Source organism: Cynocephalus volans, chromosome 12, assembly GCF_027409185.1.
Source record: "Cynocephalus volans isolate mCynVol1 chromosome 12, mCynVol1.pri, whole genome shotgun sequence".
NCBI lineage: Eukaryota > Metazoa > Chordata > Mammalia > Dermoptera > Cynocephalidae > Cynocephalus > Cynocephalus volans.
In genome coordinates this window covers 8,225,100-8,231,530 of record NC_084471.1, presented here as the reverse complement: position 1 = coordinate 8,231,530, position 6,431 = coordinate 8,225,100, and positions in this window count along the sequence as shown.

Genomic DNA, 6,431 nt, shown 5'->3' with positions numbered 1-6,431 from the left:
TGACCCCTGGAACCCAGCTCTAAGGCAGTATCTGCCCCATTCAACCCTGACCTAGAGGACAGCCACGCTGAGCTCCCAGGGATGCCAGTGCCCGACTTGTGCATTCATTACTGCTTGAGTGAAGGCAGCCTCTGGTGGGCCCTTCTGGAGCACAGCCAGCTGGCTTCTCTGGTCTTACATAATCTATGTTGGCACGGCCACCTCTCTGAGCCTTTTGGCCCCTTCTCAATACCCTGCCAAGATCATCCTGTTACCTCCCTCTCATTTACTGGGGGCCACCATTTCTTTCCTGCTTCAAGGAGCCATCTCAGTGGCATACCAGGACTCATCCTTGCCAAAACATCACTCCCAAATTGCAGGAGCGGCTCCACGTGCATAAACTCTCCTTACCTAACCTAATATTCTACAACCTCCATGTCAGCACCCTCCAGGATCCATTCTTGGGGATCCTGCTGGTACACGTTGACCAGCCTCTGCAGCAATTTTGGTGTACAATCTCTTTCCTCCCGTAGCAGGGACATGACTTCCTCAGTTGGGCCTGGGAGACTTGATCTATTTACCAGTCTAGAAGCAAAGAGGGAAACTGGGGGCAGATCTTGAGGACGGAAAGTTCAATGCATCTGCCTTTGGAGGGTCTTTGCAAGGTCTCCAGGTAAGACGAGGCTGCTATCCTCCAGCAAGGGAGAATGGGTGACTTCTGCGGACTGACAGGGTTCACAGGAATCTAGGGTTCAAGAACCTTGAGCCCATCTACTGAGATGTCCCCATCCCAGGTGGTAGTGTCCCACTCCTTCCCTTCTGTTCCCTTGACTTGAGCACAGGACTTGGCAGGCTGTCTATTTGGCCTGCTTTAGAACTCCACCATTCTCAGTCAGGTCCTGGGCCTCCACCAGCACAGGCTGCCCTCTGGCTGCAGGAGGGTCTTAACCCTGCTCTGGAAACCCCTCCTGGATTTCACCCTGGGCTGAGTTGATAAATGGCTGTCTCGAACCTGTTATTTTCTTCCTCCAGCACATTGATGCCACCTAACAACCAACTCTGCATTCTTTATGCTTACCATTGCCCCATGTATCTCAAATGTTAGAGATGCCTGAGCCAGTGCACCCACTTTTCCACTGCACCCATTCCAGTGCAGAAGAGATGAGTCTTAGTAATTGTGATGACTCAGCAAGCCAGGTATTATTTCCACATGTCCCAGCTATCTGCTGCTCTGTAACAAATTGATCCAAACTTAACTGCATAAAACAATAACCATTTTTTTTATCTTAGGATTTCATGGGTCAAGACTTGGGCAAGGCTCAGCTAGAATGTTCCATTGCTCCATGTGGCACTGACTGAGGTCACTCGGTGGTATTCAGCTGGCATATGGGCTGGTCTGAAAGGTCCCAGTCAGCTTGACTCACATATTTGGCATCTTAGCAAGGATGGCTGGGCTCAGGTGAGACTGTCACCTAGAGCGCCTACCCATGGCTTTCCCACTATGTGGTCTCAGCAGCCAACTTCTAACATGGTGGCTCAAGCTCCCAGAGAGTATTCTAGGAGCAGGACATGGGGAAGCTGGCAATCTTTGAAAGCATGGGCACAGAAATAGGCAAGTCACACTTGGCCAAAGTAGTAACAGAGCCTACTTGGATTCACGAGGGGCACAGACCCTGCCTCTTGAAGGGAGGAGTGCCAGATAATTTGCAGCCATCTTTAACCCACCACCCCACCCCACCCCAGTTACCATCAGTAACTGGGTGTTTGTTGCCACCTGCCTGGCAGGTCTCCCAATTCTAGAATCCAATTCTGAGGATCTATTATTTCTTAGGACTCCTTCTGGTACCAACTGTTTTAGAGTGGGTTCTCCCAGGAGCAGACCTTGGGACAAGGACTCCGGTGAAAGTAGTTTATTTGGTAGTGATCCCAGGAAACACCACTAAGGGAGGCTGGTGCATGGCTCTAAGTTCCAGCACTCCACCTAGTGTAGGCTCACAGCCTGGTCTCCTGTCCCCTCTTCAGCCTTTGAAATCCAGTATTTAAGTTCTTGTGATCAAGAAATACCTTTAGGGTAGCTATAGCTTCACTGCTAACTTAACATTCCAGTATCTAGTTTCATTTTTGTACCTGGAGAAAATCCTTATTTTCACACGTGCACAGCTGTGAAAGGAAAGTTATCTGTTATGTGAACAATCTCTAGGTGTTTTGTAAGGAGAGGGTTTTCCAGATTACTTAGTTCTCTTTATTGCAGGAAGCAAAAGTTCTATTATTTCAGCTTCAAATGACCTCTGTGGTAGGTTTTTTCCAAGGATGGCCACCAACAATTCTTCTCATCCCTGGACATGCCTACCATGTCTCCCATCAAGAGGTAGAGCTTGTTTCTCCTCTTGCATCTGGCCGTCTTGTGACTTGCTTTGACCAACAGAATGTAATGGAGGCGATGTACTGGGGTTTTCAAGCCCAGGACTTAGGGTTATGGCTTCTGCTCTCCTGGGATCCAGCCACCACGAAAACAGCACGACCTAGTCTTCTGAAGGACGAGAGACCGTGGGGGAAGAGAGGCTGCCAGCTGAGGTGGCTGTCACATGAAGTTGCATCTTATGTTTTAGCTCCAGCTGAACTAATGAAATGCAGCTGCATCAGTGACTCCGGCCAACACCATGTGGAGGAGGAATCTTACAGAGCTGGGCCATCTCTGCCAAGCCCTGCCCAAAGTGCAGAATAGTGAAAAAATAAATTATTCTTGTTGTTTTAAGCCATTAAATTTTTTTTCAGTTGGCCAGTAAGGAGATCCAAACCCTTGACCTTGATGTGCCCCTAAGATTTTACAGCAGCTTTCTTTTGTTTTGGGCAGCTGGCCAGTACAGGGATCAAACCCTGGACCTTGGTGTTATCAATACCACACTTTAACCAACTGAGCTGACCGGTCAGCCCTATAGCAGCTTTACTGACATATAATTTACATACCACGAAATTCACCCTTTTAAAGTATATAATTCAATGGTTTTTAGTATACTGACGAGGTTGTGCCATTTACTTATTTTTTTGTGGCTATCCAGATATTCCTGCACCATCTAACTATACTCTCTCCCATGGAATTGCCTTGGCACCCTTGTCAAAAATTAATTGACCAGATATGAGGCTGTATTTCCAGACTCTCCATTCCATTCCATTGATCTATGTTTACGCTCATGCCAGTGCCACACCATCTTGATTACTGTAACTTTGTAGTAAATTTTGAAATCAGGAAATATGTGATTTCAACTCTCTTCTCTTTCAAGACCGTTTTGACTACTCAGGATCTCTTTAATTTCTTTCAATAATGTTCTGTAATTTTCAGAATATAGGGTTTGCACTTGATTTTTTAAATTTATTCATTTTATCCTTTTGATGCTATCCTAAGTGGAATTGTTTTTCTAAATTTGATTTTTAAATTTTCACTGAAAGTTGAAAGGATCTTGTATCCTGCAAACTTGCTGACTATATTTGTTTTAGTGAATTCCTTAGAATTTTCTATATACAAGACCATGTCATCTGCAAATGAGAGTTTTACTTTTTTCCCTGGTTGGATGCCTTTTTTTTTTTTTTTTTTTTGGCCTGATTCCCCTGGCTAGAACCTTTAGTACAGTGCTGAATATAAGTGGTAAAAGTAGACATCCTTGTCTCTGATCTTTGAGGGAAAGCTTTAGTCTTTAAACCAGGGATTATTGATTCCACTGTGGTCACACATGCTATAAGATTTATATGTCTTCTTGGTGTATTTATCCTTTTTTCATTATATAATGTCCCTCTCTACTCCTGAAAACTTTGCTCTGAAGTCTGGTAAACCCGGTATTAATACAGCCACTCCTCTTTCTTTTGGTTAATGTTCATAAGATATATATTTTTCCATCCTTTCACTTTTCACCTACCTAATCATTATATTTGAAGTGAGCTTCTTGTAGACGGCATATATTTAGGTCATGATTTTTTATTCACTTTGCAGTCTGTCTTTTAATTGATATATTTAGACCATTTATACTTAATGTACTTAGTGAAATGTTAGAGCTTAAGTCTCCCATTTTACTTTTTGTTTTGTTTTCTATCTTCTGCCTTTCTGTGGGTTATTTGAACTTTTAGAATTCTATTTAGACTTACAGTGTTTGGGGTGTACTTCTGATCTTTTTTAGTGGTTGCTCTAAGAACTACATTATATACACGTTACCACAGCCTACTGTTGTCAACATCTTACAATCATACATAGTTCATACACACAGTTCTCATGAAGTGTAGACACCTTCCCTTTCTTTACATAATTTGTTTTCCCCATTTATAAATTTTGAAACATTGTCTCTGATACATTGAGAACCACATTAGTTTCACAATTTTTGCTTCAACCATCAACCGTATTTAGAAAATTCAAGAGAATTTTATTCACCCAGTTTTATTCTTTCTGTTGCTCTTCCTTCCTTCCTTCCTGACATTCCAAGTACCTCCTTCTAGCTTCCCCGTCATGCTTAGAGAACTTATTTAGCCACTCTTTTAGGGTAGTTCTGCCAACAAATTCTGCTTTCTCTCTGAGAATGTCGAAATTCCCCTTAATTCCTGAAGGATATCTTCAATGGATTTAGAATTCTCCATTGACAGTTCTCTTTCACTCCTTGAAACGTGCCACTTTCTTCTGTACTTGAGACATTTGTTGTCATTCAAATTGTTTGACACCATATCTTTGTTGTTCTTCGCTTGTTTTGTTGCTTTTGATATTTTCTTGTCTTTAATTTTCAGAAGTTTACTATGATGCATTTTAGTGTGAATTTCTTTGGGCTTATCCTGTTTGAGTTTCATTGAGCATATCTACAAGTTTATATTTTGTCATTTCTGGGAAGTTTACAGCCATTATTTCTTCAACTTTTCCAGCCCCACCCTCTTTCTTTTCTCCTTCTGAGATTCCAATGACACAAATTAAAAATTTTTTTTATTATGGTACCATAGGTCCCTGAGTTATCTTATTATTATTTTGGATTTTTTGTTTTGTTTTGGTGGCTGGCCAGTAAGGGGAACTGAACCTGTAATCTTGGGGTTATAAGGCTGTGCTCTAACCAACTGAGCTAACCAGCCAGCCCCTAGCTTATTTTTTTAAAGTCTACTTTCTGTTGTTCAGATTGGGTAGTTCCTATTGTTTTAAGTCCACTGATTCCTTTCTCCTCCATTGTCTTTTTGGCCTGTTATTTTTCAACTCTAAATTGTTCTTTACATTTGATATTTCTTTGCTGAGACTGTATTTCTTGATTAAAGTGTATTCATAATTGCTTATTGATGCATTTCTATAATGGCTGCTTTAAAACCTTTGTCAGATAATTCTAACAACTCTGTCATCTTGGTATTGATGTCCATTCTTTTCTCACTCAAGTAGAAATTTTCCTGGTTTTTGGTATGAGTGATTTCCAATAGAAACATGTACATTTGGGGTATTATGAGACCTACACCTAACATGGGAGGGTCTCCTTATTACTGCTAAGTGGGAGTGAGTTCCATCATCCCTAGTCTCTGCTAATGCCCTGGCTGGGAGGGGCTGGTGTGCCTCATCTCTCAAGTGGTCTCCACTGACACCTACTCAGCTTTCTCTGACACCACACCAGCATGGTTTTAGTGTGCAACCAATACAGCCTAGGGAGGAGGGAAGTCTAGGCTTCTGACTTGGCCGTGGCTGGTGAAGGTGCAGCTGCAACTTTTTCCATGGTGTTTGGATGGACTTTTTTCAGTCTTGCTAAGCTACCTCTTTCCTGGTCCTTTACTAGAGAGAAAATACTTTTCCTAGGTTTTTTTTTTTTTTTTTTTTTTTTTTTCCCCATCTGTATCTGTTGGCACTTCCAGGTTGCTGGCTTCTCCAGCACCACTTTTAAGATATGTGAAGCAAAAAGAAAACCCAGGGAACTCAATGCTAGTCATTCTTTCGGTCCTGAGGTCCTCAGCCAATCTGCCTTCTCTCCACCTTTCAGTCTTATGTTTGCTGTTGATAACATGAAGTCCAGGGCTTGATCCTGTCCCAGCCAGCCACCAGGAAAAAAGTCTAGGTGTACTTAGTGGGAGGGATAGGGATAAGTAGTTCCAATCCACTTTTAATACAATAAAACCATAAGTAACAATAATTTCTCCTTTTCTAATGCATAGTTCACTTAAGAGGTGAATTACACCCATGAGAGTAACTTCTTTAAACCAAGGTGAATGCCATTCGTCTGGCTCCCTTGTTCCCTATGAACAGTTCATTAACTCTTTGCTGAAGCAGACCGTGCTTAATACCCAGCAAGGCACTTTAGGCCCAAGAGATACTGAGTCAATCTGCCTATACTTCCATAGACATTTATGCTCACATTCTCTCAGCTGCAGAGACTGAGCAAGTCTTGTGAGTAAATGTCCCAAGATCATGATGGTGAGCAGTAAAGCAGAAGCAAATTTCCATTTTCTAGTACCAC